Genomic DNA, 18489 nt, shown 5'->3' with positions numbered 1-18489 from the left:
TGGTTAAGGTATTCCTACTTCTTCCTCGTATTCAGGGTCCTTCTTTTATTGTTTTTTGCCTCAATGCTTGGAAGAGCTCTTTGATGCTTTCTTTCTTAAAAGATAGACGTCTTTATAACAGAGGGAATATAGTTAATATAGTTATGATAACTTTATACGATTACAGCTGGTAACAACACTTACTGTGATGAACATTTTGTAGTATATAATTGTCAAATGACTATGTTGTACAACTGAAACTAATATTATATGTCAATTATACTTAAATTAAAAAAAAAAAAAGATGTATTATAGTTTCCAAGACCACCCTTAGATTCAGTAATTCTCTAAGAAGACTCTTAGGACCCAGCCTATATTTGTACTCAAGGCTATGATTTATTAAGGTAAAAGCTCCCACAATAAGCAAAGATCATGAGGTAGAGTCTGGGGAAAACTGGGCATAAGCTTCCAGAGCTCTCTCCCACTGGAGTCAAACAGGAATGACTTGTGATGACATGGGTGAAGTGTTTCCAACCATGGAATCTCATTAAGGATTCCATGAACAGAATTTTTATTGGAGACTGATCATGTTGGCACTCCTTGCCTAGCATATACCCAAATTTCAGATTCTTAGAAGGAAAGTAGGTGTTCATCAACTGTTTGTACAAAACAGTTTAGGCACAGTGAGCCGCTATTATCAATTAAGGTGGGAACTTTCCCAAATAGTGATTCCTCATCACTAGCCAAAGGTCATCCTTGCATGAAGGCCTTTTTATGGATAGCAGTTTAGGCTCACTGTGTTAACTCTTCATTGCACAAAACCATTGTCTCTGAGATTTTTCTTACCAGCCTCTAATATCCATTCTAGAAGTTTTTATTCTGGTGCTATCCTGATCTTACTAGAAGAAATTAGTGGAACATATAATTCTTATTGCTTAAAGGTCATAGGTCATAGAGTTGCCTGTCATCAATCAGGCTAATAGGAATAATAACCAAGTTTGCATATATACAGGCCAATTTCAGAGATGGAAAAGATCTGCATCTTGGAGACAGTGGAAAAAAGTAACTAAAACCTGCTTTTTTTTTTTTTTTTTTTTTTGAGATTGTTTGCTATATTGAATGCTAAATTAAAGAGCTTAACTGGAGATTCAAAGGATAGTGAGTATTTGCAGCTGAGATTATTTTGATGGAAATTAGGATAGAAGAGAGTAGGGTGATAGGATTATAGTATAAATTGGGGGGGTGGTCGGGGCGCCTGGGTGGCGCAGTCGGTTAAGCGTCCGACTTCAGCCAGGTCACGATCTCGCGGTCTGTGAGTTTGAGCCCCGCGTCGGGCTCTGGGCTGATGGCTCGGAGCCTGGAGCCTGTTTCCAATTCTGTGTGTCTCCCTCTCTCTCTGCCCCGTCCCCGTTCATGCTCTGTCTCTCTCTGTCCCAAAAATAAATAAAAAACGTTGAAAAAAAAAATTTAAAAAAAAAAAAAATAAATTGGGGGGGTGGTCTAGTGTTGTCCGTCTTTTGTCCAGAATGCAGAAGAAAGGCCAAATTGCAAACAGTGCTGAAAATGACTGTAGACATCTAGTTTGAGAATACTCAGCCCCCTTTTTCCATTTTCTTTCCCTTTCAACAGTTTTATATGTATAAAAGTGAACTGCTCTGATAGAAATTCTAAGCACTGTCCTTTGAAATATTCTTATTGTACCCCCCCCCCCCCAGTAAGTCTAAACATCTCTGTTTCCATGTGTATGGTCACTACTCTTCGTTCTGGGGTTCTGGACGTTTATTGTCTCATGCTTACTTTAGTTGCAGTAACCTCCTGTTAGTTTCCTAGGACCACTGTAACAAATTATTAAAAAACTTGGTGGCTTAAAACAACAAATGTATTCTCTTGCAGTTCTGGAGTACCTGAGTCCAAAATCCAGATGTCCACAGTGCAACATTGCCTCCAGAAAGCTCTCTAGGGCAGATTCTTTTCCTTGCTGCTCCTAGCTTCTGGTGGCCACAGACATTCCTTGGCTGCATAACTCACTCTGCCTCCGTTTTTACATGGCCGTTGCCACAGTCTGTCTTTCCCTTGTTGTTTGTTACTTATAAGGACTCTTGTTATTGAATTTAGGGCCCACTTGGATAATCCAGGATGTTCTCATCCTGAGATTTTTAATTATATCTTCAAAGTACCTTTTTCCAAATAAGATCATAATCACAGCTTTACACTCCTAATTGCTCTTTCTGTATCTGTGGTTTTTTTCCCCCACAATTTTTTGGCTTCCTAAATATTCACTCTACAATATTACTTCTTTTTTCTCCTGCTTGTTTATATTTTCCCTGATTTGGCTTTTAGCTCCTGACGGGTAAGGAATGTTTCTCCTTGTCCTTCCTCAGCATAAAGCCTGATCAATGGAGGTAGGTGTTAAATAAGCGTTAGTGAACAAAATGGATGTACAAAGAAACTGAATTAAGAATTTGCCTTTCTGGCTTCATCTCTGTTACTAAATTACCAATACTTGGGTTTTTCTGATTTCTCTAAACTCTCCTTTCATTTTATGTTTCTGTGAATCTCTTTACTGTTGTTCTCTTTTCTGTAGTGCTTTTTTCTCTGATTGGAAAAACTTATCTTGCCTAAAATCCAGCTTATTCCATTACTCCTATACAAATTTACAGAAATAAAATCAGAATCACTAGTTCAGACTTAGCAGTCTTTTTTTTTTTTAATTTTAGAGAGCATGAGCAGAGTTGGGGAGAGGGGTAGATGGGGGGGTGGGGGGAGAGAGAATGAGAATAACTTAAGCAGGTCCACACTCAATGATGTAGCCCATCTTGGTACTTGATCCCATGACTCTGGGCTCATGACCTGAGCCAAAATCAAGAATTTGACGCTCAACTAACTGAGCCACCCAGGTGCCCTGAAAATTTTACTTTTTAGAGGGGGTTTTCTCACTGTACAAACATTACTCATTCCTTCTCCCAAGTCAACATACTTTGGCACTCTTAAAAGCGGATGTATCCCATTTTGTCTCAGAATGTCTAGGCAACTGTTATTCTGACATAATTATCAATAATGCTCCTTCACTTCCTTTTCACTCAAAAAAATGTGTTTTGGCTTGGCTAACAAATTATATGGTCACTCTACCCGTACCATCCATTGCCTCAGAAGCATTATTTTCTCTTCTAGATTCTCAGCTCTTGGAAATCTCAGGCTATACATGATAGTACCAGAACTTAGTATTCAGTGAATGAAACTCAGTAAATACTTGAGTTCTTACTATGTGCCATACCTGCTGTATTTTGGTCCATATTAGCTCACTCATTTTTTCAACCTAGACTTGTCTTGTAATATCTAATCCTTTGCTGCAGTGTTTTTCACTTACCTTTCTTTCCCTTACCTAACTTTCACCTTGTAAAATCTTAACTCTAATTCAAGTACAGCTCTAGAGATTTTTTATTCTTACCTTTCAGCTACTAGTGATGCTTGGAGAGAAAAAAAATCATATAACCATGCAGATTGGTGCTGCTATAGAATTAGGTGTTAGCTCTAACTGGACCTCAAACAATTCTAGTCGTTCTTCCTTTGGGGGTTAGTGCACACTCCCATGTTTGAATTTTTTTAAAAAAATTACTGAAACCTTGTTAATTAGGTGATGATAGTCCCATTTTATAGGTGTTAAAACAGGTTGAGTACTCAGGGTCACACTGGTAAAATTTAGATGCCTGTCTTGAATCTAGGTTAGTCTGACTCCAAAGTTCTTGCTTTTTCATTCCACCCTGTTATCATTCACAATTTAAGTCTCATTCTTAAGTCTCAGAAGTAGTGTACTACTAAACCATAAACTCCATGTACTTGTTTAGAGATGCCTCTTTTATTTACAACAGTAAATTTGAGATTTTTGGATTATTAATGCATGTCATATGAATGTGTATAAATTTTTACATGGGTCATTATAGAAGGCTGTCATTTATGAGAATTGATAATCACTATCTTTGAAGCACCTGTTTTTTTACAATGTGAAAAAATCTGAGAGTACATATTCATAGGGCTTCTGTTTTTTGTGTATCACTTATAATAAGCTTAAAGTAAATTAAAGGATCGGAAATAAATTCATTAGTATGGTTAAACAATTCTTTCATTTGAAAATTGCTAGTTATTGATTATAGATTTTACTGCTCGAATAACAGTAAAACCTAAGATAATTACTATAGTATTTGGGGTAATAAATGTTATTAGGATTAAAACTCATAATTTCATTAGTTTTTAAAAGTTGCCACAATTTCACAGGTTGTAATGGGATTGAAAGAGCAAATTTTTAGTAATTGTTATGAAAATCCATTCTCCCACTACTCCACTTCTGGTCAGAGTAGTGCTGACTTAAAACTCCAGCGCCTGGCCCGGCCCCCCCACCTTTTAATTTGAAAATCACTGAGCTTTTGAATGTCTTCACTAATATCCTTATAGATACTAAAATTTATTTATAATGTGCCTCAGCATGGTAGAGTTGCCAGGATTACTTTTTGAAGCCAGAAGCTTTCTTCTTGTTTGTCTTTTGCCACTAGCTATTTAAGGGCAGATCACCTCAAATGTCTCTATAAAAATGAGATTAGATCAGATTCCTATACGTTTTCTTCCTGATCTAAGATTTTGTGCTTCTGTTCTCAAAATACAAAGGAATTTGTGCTTTTAAGCATAAACTAAAGAGAAGCTGTATTTATGTTGATTGGTTAAATCAAGATATTTTCTTTATTTGAAATTTAAAGGTAGTGATTGAGAATAGATGGTGGAAACAACATTTTACAGCATTTTGTAAAGGCTGAAGTTACTATGTGAAGATAAGATGATATGATACAGTGGGATAAAATTTATATTTAGTGTTAATATATAGAAATAGTAGAGTAGAAGTTTGCTATCTCTTGCACCTGTTATTCCCTATGTTTGATTATGTGTATATCATTATTACAGTAATCTAACTAGTTAGAAGTTAACTTATATTAAACTTCCATTCTGGAACTGCACTATCTAGGACTTTTCTGCCGTGAAACAAATGTTATTCAGCTGTACTCTTGAGTAGCATAGTTACTAGCCATGTATGGCAATTGAGCATTTGAAATATGGCTAGTGTAAATGAAAACCAGAATTTAAACTTTTATTTAATTTCAATTAATTTAAATTTAAATAGCCACTTGTGGGTAGTGGCTGGGACGGTGTGATTCTAGGAATTGTTAAACATTGTGCCAAAGCATTATTAGTTCTATTTCTCTACTGTGTCATTTCTGATTACTGCCCTTTACTCATTTTGAATTCAACCTTCCCTCCAGTCTTACGTTCTGTATTTTGGCCTCATGCTGGATCTTTGATTAGCTTGCATTGGTCTTCCCAGCCTATGAAAATCTTTAAGTCTTCAAGGCAGAGCTTAAATTCTACCTATTGCAGAGCTTTCCCTGATTCCGCTATGGCAGATGGCACTGTCTCTTACTATTTGTATGACCCAGGTTAAGTTTTTTTAATAACCCTTTTGATTCTTGATTTGTCATATGGAAACAAAAATTACCTATCTTACCTCATAGTATGCTTTTTAGGGGGGAGGGATGGAGTGTGGGGATCAAATGAAGCAATAAAATTAAAAGTCCAATAAAATGGTATGTAAAAACAGACAATTTTTAGGACTATACAACTGTAAAGGGATGAGACATTTCATAAATGTGAAAACTGAGGTCAGAGAAATTGACTTCCCCACTGCCTAACATTATCCACCTCACTTTATTTAGTACTTCAGTTCCAGTAATTCTTTAGCTACATTGGTTTCTATAATCCTTTCATTCTATTCTTTTTCTTCCCTTCTTGACCAGCTGAAGTCTGTAGTCTATCATTGAAATCACTTCTTTGCCATCAAACCCTTGCTCATCTTTTATTTGTGCTAGCCTGGTAAAACTCTCAACCTGGGTTAAATCTTACAGTTTGCCCATTCCATGCCTCTACTCAGGCAAGTGAATGCTGATTAATGTCATCATAATTCAAAGGTAGTAACTGCAGGTAGTTCTTGGAACTACCACATTTTCCTAATGAGTGGTTCTTTTTTATACTCTCTTTTTTTTTTTTTTTTTAATGTTTATTTATTTTTGAGACAGAGAGAGACACAGCATGAGCAGGGAAGGGGCAGAGAGAGAGGGAGACACAGAATGTGAAGCAGGCTCCAGGCTCTGAGCTGTCAGCACAGAGCCCGACGCGGGGCTCGAACTCACGAACTGTGAGATCGTGACCTGAGCTGAAGTCGGACGCCCAACCGACTGAGCCACCCAGGCGCCCCTCTTTTTTATACTCTTAAAAAATTATTGATGACTATCGCAAGCTTTTGTTAGTGTGGATCTTATCTGTCAATACTTACTTGGTTAAATATTAAAACTGAGTAATTTTTAAATGCTTTAATTCCTTCAAAAATAGTCATTACAGGAATGCCTGGGTGGTTCAGTCATTCAAGCCTCCGACTGGCTCGGGTCATCATCTTGTGGTTTGTGACACAAGCTTTGTGTCGGGCTCTGTGCTGACAGCTCAGAGCCTGGAGCCTGCTTCGGATTCTGTGTCTTTCTCTCTCTCAAAAATAAACAAACATTTTAAAACTTTAAAAAATAGTCACTACATGTCAACAAATATTTTTATGAAAAATTAGTATTTTTAAAATTTATTTATTTTGAGAGAGAAAGAGTGAGAGAATCCCAAAAGGCTCCACGCTGTCAGCACAGAGCTGATACCATCACCTGAGCTGAAGTCAAGAGTTGGACTTTTAACTGACTGAGCCCCTTAGCCACCCCCAAAAGTAAGTATTTTCTGTAAAAAATTAGTGGTAAGAGTGGTATAGTTTGTTATTTTGCAAATGTCTTTAACATCTATCTTAATAACAACTGGATTTTCATACCTGCTTCTGCATTTAACCTGCTGAATATCATATGTAGCCTCTAGAATATCCATTGTATACTCATGGCAGAATAGAATGAAAAAGATAACATTATAGAATGAGTGTGAACATAGTTTTGATTGTATTAACTCCCTGGAAAAGACTTGGGAGACTCTCAAGGGTCACACTTTGAGTACTTTTGCTTCATTCCATCTGCTCTTTCCCATAGCTGTTTTCACACTTCTATCTTCTTAAGTCTCTAGACATCATCTCTTATCCTCACATGCAATCCTTTCTTTTTAAAGAACAAACGTAAGAAGTCAGAAAAGAACTTTAACCACCATACCTACCAATCTGTAAGGGTAGACTCTGGCAGCTACAACTGATGCACGATGGATGCCTACTGATATCCCTCAGTCCTGTCCCACAGTCCCTTTTCCTCAAAGATATCACTTTAACCGGTCTCTTTTGTCTCATAGATTTTGTTTTTCAGTCATTTCAGTCAGCATAAATATATGCTATAATAGCTCTCATTTAAAAAAGACTCTCCCTGATATATAATCTGTCTTGAGCTGTTGTCTCTCTTTATAGTAAAAATCATCTCAAGAGTTCTTTATATACTAAATGTTCTCCAGTTTGTCTTCTATTCTCATTTTTATATAAAACAGCTTCATAGGGTATAAGTGACCTATAATACGCTGCACCTACTTGAGGTGTACAATTTGGTAAGTTTTAACAAAGATGTATGCCTGTTGAATCGTCACTACAGTGAAGATAGTGAAATGTTATATTGTGTCATCTATAAATCATCCATCTCATCTCTTCCTGTCCCCCTTCCCCTAAGCCAGCACCTATCTGCTTTCTGTCACTGTAGTTTGCATTTTCTAGAGTTTTATATAAATGGAATTATACTTTATGTATTTTTTCTATCTTCTTTCAGCATAATTGTTTTGAAATTTATCCATGTTTTGCATGTTATCAGTTTATTTCCTTTTATTGTATTTGGTTATATAAATATTCCTTTTAAAATTTTTTAATAGGGGCACCTGGGTGCTAAGTCGGTTAAATGTCTGACTTTGGCCCAGGTCATAATCTCACGGTTTGTGAATTTGAGCCCTATGTCAGGCTCTATGCTGACAGCTCAGAGCCTGGATCCTGCTTCAGATTCTGTGTCTCTCTCCCTGTCTCTCTCTGCCTCTCCCCCGCTCTCATTCTGTCTCAAAAATGAATAAACGTTAAAAAATAAAATTTTTAATAGACTTTATTTATTTTTAATGTATTATTTACTTTTAAGAGAGAGAATGAGTGAGTGTGGGGGAAGAACAGAGAGAGAGGGAGACACAGAATCCCAAGCAGCCTCCACGCTGTCAGCACAGAGCCTGTTGCGGGGCTCGAATCCATGCACCATGAGATCATGACCTGACCTGAACTGAAATCAAGAGTTGGGCGCTTGACCGACTGAGCCACCCAGGCACCCCGGGACTTCACTTTTTTAGAGCAGTTTTAGTTCATAGCAAAATTGAGTGGATTGTACAGAGAGTTCCCATGTGTACTCTCATCACCCTTCCCCCCAGTAGTCCCTACCAGCATCTTCTACCAGAGTGATACATTTGTTACAGTTGATGAACCTACATTGACACTGCATCATCATCACCCAAAGGCCATAGTTTTCATTAGGGTTCACTCTTAGTATTGTACGTTCTGTGGGTTTTGGCAAATGTATGACATGGATCCACCATCATAGTATTATGCAGAGTTAGTTTCACTGCCCTTAAAATTCTCAATATTATACCTGTTCATATCCCCCTCCTCTCCCAACCCTTGGCAACCACTAATCTTTTTACTGTCTCCATAATTTAGCCTTTTCCAAAATATCATATAATTGTAATTATTCAGTATGTAGCTTTTACAGATTGGCTTTTTCAACCTGACAATAATACATTTAAGGTTCCTCCATGTCTTTTCATGGCTTATACCTCATTTCTCTTTAGCACTGAATGGTACTCCATTGTTTGTACCACAGTTGATTCATTCACCTACTGAAGGACACAGTGGTTGTGTTGACAAGTTTTTGGCAATTCTCAATAAAACTGCCATAAACACCCACGTGTAGATTTCTGTGTAGATGTAAGTTTTCTGTTTGTTTGGGTAAATACAATGGAACACAATTGATGGTTTGTAATGTAAGAGTGTATCTAGTTTTGTAAGAAACTGCCAAACTGTCTTCCATAGTGGCTGTATCAGTTTTCATTTCCACCAGTGAGGAATGGTAGTTCCTGTTGCTCCATATCCTTGTGAGCATTTGGTATTGCCAGTGTTTGGAGTTTAGCCATTCTAATAGGTGTGTAATGGTATCTAACTGTTTTAATTTGCAGTTCTTTAATGACATGATATTGAGCATCTTTTCATATGCTTTTTTGCCATCTGTATATCTTCTTTGGTAAGATGTCTGTTAAGGTCTTTTTCCCATTTTTCAGTTGGGTTGTTTTTTTTCTTATTATTGAGTTTTAAACGTTCTTTGGGTGTTTTGGATATTGGCCCCTTAGTATAAATGTCTTTTACCAACACTTTCTTCTAGTCTGTGGCTTGTCTTCTCATTCTCTTGATAGTGTCTTTTGCAGAGCAGAAATTTTAATTTTGATCATGTCTAGCTTGTCTCCATTATCTTTCTTGGATCATGTCTTTGGTGTTGTGTCTAAAAAGTCATCACCATCCCCAACATAATCTAGGTTTTTGCCTGTGTTATCTTCTAGAAATTTTATAGTTTTGCATTTGACATTTAGGTTTGTGATCCATTTTGAGTTAATTTTTGTGAAGTGTATAAAGTTGGTCTAGATTCTTATTTTTGCATGTGGATGTCCAGGTGTTCCAATACCATTTGTTGAAAATAATTCTCTTTGCTCTGGTATATTGCCTTTGCTCATTTGTCAGAATCTATTGATTAGAGTCATATGAATTTATTTCTGGGGTCTCTGTTCTGTTGATCTATTTGTCTATTCTTTCACCAGTGCCACACTGTCTCGGTTAGTGTAGTTTTATACTAAGTCTTGAAGTCATGTGGTGTTCGTCCTGTGACTTTGTTCTTCTTTTTCGATATTTTGTTGGCTATTCTGGGTCTTTTGTTTCTCCATATAGTGTTAGGATCAGTTTAATATCTACAAAGTAACTTGCTGGGATTTTGCCTGGGATTATGTTGAATCTATAGGTAATGTTGGGAAGAACTGACATCTTGACAATATTGAGTCTTCCTACCCATTAACATGGAATATGTTTACGTTTAGTAGTTCTTCTTTGATACCCTTGATTAGTTTTGCAATTTTCCTCACATGGATCTTGTACATATTTTGTTAACATTTATACCCAAATGTTTCATTTTTGGGGTGCTAATGTAAATGATACTGTGTTTTTAATGTGAAATTTTACTTTTCATTGCTGGCATATAGGAAAGTGATTGTATCCTGCACCTTTGCTGTAACCACTTACTCTTGAAGAGTTTTTGGTCAGTTCTGATTTTCTACAGTACAAAATCATATCTGTGAACAAAGTTTTATTTCTTCTTTCCCAATCAGGATACGTTTATTTCCTTTTCTTCTTACATTAGCTGGAATTTCTAGTATAATGTTGTAAAGGTACAACAGAGAGGCATCCTTGCCTTGTTCCTGATCTTATTGGGAAAGCTTTTAGTTTCTCAACGTAAGTATGATATTAGCTGTAGGGTTTTTATTTTTATTTTTTATTTTCTTTAACTTTTTTTAATGTTTATTTTTGAGACAGAGAGAGATAGAGCATGAACAGGGGAGGGTTAGAGAAAGGGAGACACAGAATCCGAAGCAGGCTCCAGGCTCTGAGCTGTCAGCACAGAGCCCGACGCGGGGCTCGAACTCATGGACTGTGAGATTATGACCTGAGCCGAAGTCACATGCTTAACCGACTGAGCCACTCAGGCGCCCCTAGCTGTAGGGTTTTTAAAAATAATTGTTCTTTATCAAGTTGAGGACGATCCCTTCTCTTCCTAGTTGTGGGTATTTCTTTTTATTGCTGAATAGTATGTGTATACTAATACATATGTATTAGTATATACATATGTGTTAGTACATACATATCTATTAATATATACATACATGCATATGACTATACCACAATTTGGTTATTCATTCTCTTGTTGGTGGACATTTGGGTTGGTTCCAGTTTTTGGCTCTTATGAATGAAGTTGCTGTGAACATTTGTGTACAAGTCTATGTACAGACACGGTTTTTTATCTAGTGAGTATAGACATAGGAGTGAAATGGGTGGATGATATGGTGCTTGTCTGTTGAACTTTAAGAAACTGCTGGTGTCTTCCAGTGTGGTTGTACCATTTTGCAGTTCAACCAGCAATGAGGGAGGGTTCCACTTCTTCCACATTCTCAGTCTTTTTAATTTTTGCCACTCTAATGGATGGGTAGTGGTATCTTACTGTGGTCTTAACTTGCATGTCCCTAATGATGTTGAGTACTTATTCATATGCTGTTCGGTGATGTGTCTCTTCAGACCTTTGCCTCATTTTTTAAATTGGCTTGTTTTCTTTTTATGAAGTTTTCAGAGGTCTTTATAAGTGTTTTGAATTCAGGTTCTTTGTCAGATATAAATCCTTTATCAAATATGTTTTGCAAAGTTTTTTTCTGCATTAAGTGGCTTGTCTTAAGAGTATATTTTGAAGAGTAGAAAATTTTTGATGAAACTCACTAATTGTGCTTTTGGTAACATACCTGAGAAATATTTGCCAATCTAAAGTACAAAAATTACATGTGCATGTCCATGTGAATTTTAAGAAAAAGAACTTGTCAAGTTTAAAAAAATCTGATTGTATTTTGATTGGGATTGTGTTTAATCTGTAGCTCAATTTGGAAAGAATTAATGTTATAAGAATATTAAGTCTTCTGTGAGAAAAGTTTATCTTTCCATTTATTTAGGTCTTTAATTTCTCTTAGCAAATTCTGTAGTTTTAACTGTGGGTTTTTCATAACTTCTGTCAGATTTATCCCCATTTCTTGTTTTTTCTTGATGTTATTTTATTTTTTTTTTTTTTAAATTTTTTTTCAACGTTTTTTATTTATTTTTGGGACAGAGAGAGACAGAGCATGAACGGGGGAGGGGCAGAGAGAGAGGGAGACACAGAATCGGAAACAGGCTCCAGGCTCCGAGCCATCAGCCCAGAGCCTGACGCGGGGCTCGAACTCACGGACCGCGAGATCGTGACCTGGCTGAAGTCGGACGCTCAACCGACTGCGCCACCCAGGCGCCCCTTGATGTTATTTTAAACAGCAGTGTTTTAAATCCCTCCCCACCCCATGCCCAATTTTTTCAATGCTAATACATGGAAATAAAATGGATTTTTGTATATTGATATTAAGTGCTATGTAAGGACTACTGTCCCTGCTTAATGCCCTTGTTATAGTAGCTTTCTTGTAGAGAATCTATCAAATTTTCCACACAGATGATTGTTTTCTGCAAATACATTTTTATTTTATTCTTTTCTAATCTGGATGCCTTTTGTTTCTTTTTCTTCCTTGATTGTACAGTGTTGGATAGAACTCAGGGAGATTGGTTGTTAGATTCTCTCAAGGCGTTGAGGCCTTGAGATTCACTCCAGGTGGTAAAACGAGACCAGTTATTGGGCTTACCTTGTATGTTTACTGTCTCTCAGGATCAATATTCTTTGTTGCCTGTTGATCATTGTCGAAATGGTTGTTTCAAGCAAGAGGGTAAATCTTCTTACTTTTCCTTGGTTATAGGCAGAAGTCTCTATGCTCTTATAAATCTATACCAGTCAGGCTTTTCTCCTCCCCACTCACTAAGACAGTTGCTAAATTCATTGGTTACTTACTAGTCCTTCTTGTTTGGCTGACTGGTAGTATTTGGAATAATTGATCACTCTCCCTTTTCTAGGTACTTGGTTTACTTATGGTGCAAGATTCTTCGAGGTGCTTTTTCTTCTTCCCTGACTGCACTCTGTCATCTTCTTTTTTGAATTCTACTCAACTTCCAAACGTTTAAGTGTTTGAATGCACCATGGGTGAAATAGGCAAGTCCAAAACTGCAGTTCTGAACTCCTCTCTACCTCAGACCCTTAAAAATGCTACACTTGCTAATCTCATTTTGGTAAATGTCAGCTCTATCATTTCACTTGCTCAGGCCATAACTATAGACTACTTTTGGCCTTTCTATTTCTCTTAGGCCCAGTGTTTTTTTTCACCAGGAATCCTGTTTGTTTTTCTTTCACAATACAGTATATCCAGAATTGTGCTTAACTCTGCTTAACACTACCACTTTGATTATCCTGATTCAAACCCCATCTTCTCTCCTGCATCAAGAAAAGGCAATGATGGTACCCTAAAGTAATCGCTGTTACTTTCCTTTATTTTCCTCCTTGGTTCTTATTATCTGATATCTTATTTTAATTCTTTTTCTCCAATTAGAATTTAAACTTCATAAAGACAGGGACATCTCTTCACTACTATTTCCAGTACTTAGAACAGTGCCTGGCACAAAAGTACATACCTAATTCATACTGATAAATACATGTCCTGGGTTTTCTCATCCGGTTTGTCCTTAGGATATAGGACCTCCCATGACCCCAGAGTTACTCTTTCTAGTTAAAACATGACACGAAGCTAGAGATTCTTTCATATTCTAATAGTATTAGAATTTGCAGTTATTCATAGATTTTACATTCTATTATTTAATTAACTTCATTTTTCTATGCTTATTACTGTTTTGAGTGTTGTTTGGGTATTTTATAGAAAATAATTTTTTGTTACATTTTCAAGGCTGATGTGGCTTAAACATTTATTACTTTAAAACAATTCAGATTAATTATTGAATGTAGTAGTGATAAATCTCATTCATCTAAACTTTAAGTATGCTGAAATTGTTGAGAATACCTCTGTTAGTTTCTTAAAAATGTGTACTTCAGTTGTTGCTTTAAAAAAATTATTCTAAATTCTGAGGAGTCTGAAAGGATCCATACCTTTTTGGAAGTATTGTTTGTAGTTGAACATAGAGTATAATAAACAATTGATTTAGAGAATATTTGCATATACCTATTTTGTAGATGATAAGTAACATTTAGAAGATCCTGGGACCTAAAATGGACAAGATACCTGCCATTTCCATAGGTTGAGAAATGAGATGTGATAACAAAAAATAGTATCACAGTATTAAAAAAGGTAGTATTGGGGCATCTAGGTGGCTCAGTTAGGCATCTGACTGGATTTCTGCTTAGGTCATGATCTCTGGTTCATGAGTTTGAGCCCTGCAGACTGCACTGACAGAGGGATTCTCTCTCTCTCTCTCTCTCTCTCTCTCTCTCTGTGTTCCTCCCCCACTTGTTCTCTCTCTTTCTCTCTCTCAAAATAAAAACTTAATTAAAAACATTTTTTAAAGGTAGTATTAAAGATAGATTTGTGATAACTTCTATTACTTTTTGGTTCATTGTTGGGAGTGGGAGAGGTAGGAAAGTGAACTGTGGTCACTTTATATTTCTGTTTCAGATACTTTAATATGATCTCTAATATGAACATCAAGTCACTTTTTGCTTTTAAATAACCCATAGAAGTTATAGGACATGAATCATATTTTCTTTTTCTGTCACAGACTTTTTAAAAAATATTTCCAAATGATTTGTATCCTCATTACACTCTAAATCTTGACTGACTATTCAAATATACATGAAAAATCCAGTTTTATTTTCATGGTTCTAGTGTTTTCATGGGAGCTACAGGTAGGAGGAAAACACCGATTTCTCTCTTTTTCTCTCTGAAAGATCAATAAATCCAATTTAATTAATTAGTCAATGCTACAAATGGTATTTTGTTTTTCTTTGGCCTCTAGAGTGTGCAGTAATCAGGAACACCGTACGACAGTGTCAGGCAGGGTCTTGCCAGATATGAAAGGTTCAATTCTTTGCTGTTCCTTAGCCTCTTTATATTCCAGACTTACATCACTCTTAATAAAGAACTTTATTAAAAAACTTCAAATAATTTAGGTCTTTAGAAATCAACATTTGTATATCTCTAGGACACACCTCTGCTTTCTTGTCAAACTCCACTTCATGTGGGAAAGTGGGGGAGGAGGGAGGTTTAATGTTTGGGAGACCTTGAGAAGTGAGGCATTCAGTGACTTTGGTATAAGAACCATAGTGGAGAATCTGTTTCTCTACAGTTTTAAGATTCTGTGGAGGAAAATCTTACTTAGAAGTGGTTTTTAACTTTTGGGTTTAGTCTAGGATTGGAAATATATTAGATACTTGTTTGCAGGCAATAGAAACTAACTCTGGCTAACTCAAACACAAAAAAGGAGATATATCATTAGAAGCTTGTGGAATCTAGGGGAGAGCCAAATTACCAATACTTACAGGGTAATATAAAGCCTTGCTCAGAGGTTTAAGAGTTGAAGCAACAGAAAACTGTGCCAAAGTTTACTTTTTTATAGCAAGCAAAAACTACTCAGAAAAATTTTGCAGAAAAATTGGAAAGTAAGAATTGGTCATTTTCTCCTAGATATTAAAACAAAAGGTGAAAAATAAAAACCTGGTAGTTATATTAATACTTAGAGTAAAATTAAACACTTACTGTGGGCTCCTGGGTGGCTCAGTTGGTTAAGCATCTGACGACTTCAGCTCAGGTCATGATCTCACGGTTCATGAGTTCAAGCCCCACAACAGGCTCTTTGCTGTTAGCACGGAATCTGCTTTGGATCCTCTGCCTGCCTTGCTCTCTCTGCCCTTCCCTGCTGGTGTTCTCTAAACAAACAAACAAACAAACTTAAAAAAATTAAGCACTTACTAAAATAGCCATTTGTAGTGGGTTTTTTTGTTTGTTTTTTGTTTTTTGTTTAATGTACCAAGCTCTTTGTTCCCTAGGGGGTTAGTTTTTCTGATCAAATCTATCATCCTTTTTTCTAGATGGTTTTTCATTCTTTTATTCTGAGAGTGGCTTTCCCTATTTAAATATTGTAGAATATACTTAAATATTGAAAATATGTTTTTGATTCGGTGGATTCATTTTTTCTTTTTCCTGTCTCCAAATACTCCCTTTAGTAATGATGGCTCAATTAGGCCATAGTTCTTACAGGTTGTAAGGAGATATGATTAGCACTGTCCTTCCCAGGTTGTTCTGATACTTGATGTCTTAGGTCAGATTGCTATAAGAAAACACTATGGACTGGGTGGCTTAAACAGTAAATACTTATTTTTCACAGTTTTGGAGGCTGAGAAGTACAAGACCAAGGTGCAGATTCCGTTCTTGGTGAGGACTCTTTCCTGACTTGTATGTAGACAGCCACCTTCTTGATTTGTGCTCACATGGTGGAAAGAGAGAGAACTCTCTTCTTTTTCTTATAAGGACATTAATGTCACCATAGGAGCTATACCTTCATGACCTCCTATAAACTTGATTACCACACAAGGGCCCCATCTACAGATATTATCACTTTAGAGATTAGGACTGTAATATAAAAACTTTGAAAAGTGCAAATACTCAGTCTGTAACATTTCCCTTACCCTATCTCTTCTTTACTTTCACCTCAGGAGGATATAATTCTGTTTATTTTTATTTTTAATTTGCTTTTATTATGAGCATTGCTTATTATACATGATTTTGACATCAAAGAGGAACAAAAAGTAAAAACTGATAGTTCTTTCCTTAATCCTCAGTATCCCACTTCCTAAGAGTAACTAACATGTGCCAAAATATACAGTTATTGTCAGTATATATGAAGTTATATGTAGCTGTTTCTTACATTTAGATACTCCGTGTGTGTGTGTGTGTGTGTGTGTGTGTGTGGTGGCACGTGCATGTGTGTTTGTGTTTAGTGTGAAGCAGGGTTCTGTTTCCTAGTAATTAGCTCTTATTAGCATCTTGACTCATTCTTTATCTACTCATAGAAAATACTTGGTTATATACCAATACCGTTATATATATATGTGTGTGTGTGTGTGTGTGTGTGTGTGTGTGTGTGTGTATGCAGTTTCTGTATTTTAAGTTGTATATATGTATATATGTGTGTATATATATATATATTCAGTATAGGTATGTATATGCATTTGTGTACTTTAAATTATTTTCAGATACTAATAGTATTTTTTATTTTTACTTTAGTATTTTTATCTAGTGTTTATTTAGTATTTTTATTATTTTACTTTAGTATTTCTCCTCCCTCCTACTGGGCCGTTGTTTTTGAAATACTTCTTAGCTGTTCCCTAGTCCAGTTTCAAGAATTTTTATTAGTTTTCACTAATTGCATTGAATTTGTTTGTTAGTATGGGGAGATAGGATGTCCAAGTAGTATTGTTTTCCTATAGGAAGATGACATATATTACATTTATTCATATCATTTGCTCAGATTTATAGGTTCTTTATACCTTTATTCATGGGTGTTTGGAATGTTAATGTTTGCAAATATTGTCATTTTCTACAATAAATTTGTAATGGTTATCACCTCTTATACCATGTTGTATAATTTTTATACATTTTGCGTGTTTATATGCACCCATATGATTCTACTAGCCCTTTATTTGGTCTTCTTCTTCTTCTTCTTCTTCTTCTTCTTCTTCTTCTTTTTTTTTTACCTCATTGCACTGGGATTTCCAATGAATAGTGGTAATGATACTGTGCCATTTTGTCTTCATCTTTTTTTAGTAGCAGGCCTTCTTCTATTTTAGTGTAATGATGGCCACTGATTTAAGAAAAATCCATTTTATTATTAATCCTTTTCTTGGTTGTTAGATTCTTTTTTTAATCAGATAATGAACGTTAAATTTTATCGAATGCCTTTTCAGCATCAAATGAGAAAGTCAATGTGAGCTTTCAGTGTTGTAAATAGTTTTAAAATATCCTTACATTCTTGGAATATCCTACTTGGTCATTGTGTCTTTTTTTTTTAATAGAAAGATGGGTATTATTTCATAATATTATGTGAAATTTTTAATATTCATAAATTGCTCTTTTATTTATATAATCTCTGGTTTAGTACTAGGCTAATGATAGCTTGCTGAAATACATTATAATACTTTATATGTCTTGGCTTAATTTTAAAAGCTTGGAAATTATCTATACTTGAAAGCATGATAGAGCACAATAAATTTGGGAGACTTGATACTTTTTGGGGGCAGTGGTTAAATAAAACCTTTTTCTTCTATAGCTGTTACGTATAGTCACTGAGAAATGTCAGTCCTTTTTTTTAATACCTTCAGTCATCTCTTGGGTGACACAGTTTGCTCTCTTGTTTCTTTATTATTTGTTTTTTATTCATTTAGGTTTGGATGATACAGCTTGCCTGTCTCTTTACTTATATTTTACTTATTTATTTATGGGGTTTTTTTTCCTCCCTTAAAGGGCTCATGGAAATAATATTGTGTAAAGTTTTTGTTGTTGTTTAGAACTGTTTGAACATGTTTAAAACACATTTTTTGTGGTTATATTTTAGGTGATACCCTCTACATTTTTAGATTCATTTAAAAATATTAATTGGACATAGCTCTACATTTTAAAGATACTATTTATATAATATATTGTTTATCCAGTTTCCATGTTTGAGTGTTTACATTGGTTTACTTCTGAATTTGAATATTTATTTTGTCAGGAGACATG

The 18489-nt window shown here is 35.6% G+C and overlaps 1 protein-coding gene across 1 annotated transcript in view; it reads left to right on the top strand.

The window, feature by feature from the left end:
* NECTIN3 (nectin cell adhesion molecule 3) overlaps positions 1-18489 on the top strand; it is a 135448-nt gene that overhangs the window by 20474 nt on the left and 96485 nt on the right. The window lies entirely within an intron of this gene.

Source organism: Neofelis nebulosa, chromosome 5, assembly GCF_028018385.1.
Source record: "Neofelis nebulosa isolate mNeoNeb1 chromosome 5, mNeoNeb1.pri, whole genome shotgun sequence".
NCBI classification, from domain to species: Eukaryota; Metazoa; Chordata; class Mammalia; order Carnivora; family Felidae; genus Neofelis; species Neofelis nebulosa.
The sequence above is the reverse complement of the archived record's forward strand: the minus strand, read 5'-3'. Positions and strand labels throughout refer to the sequence as shown.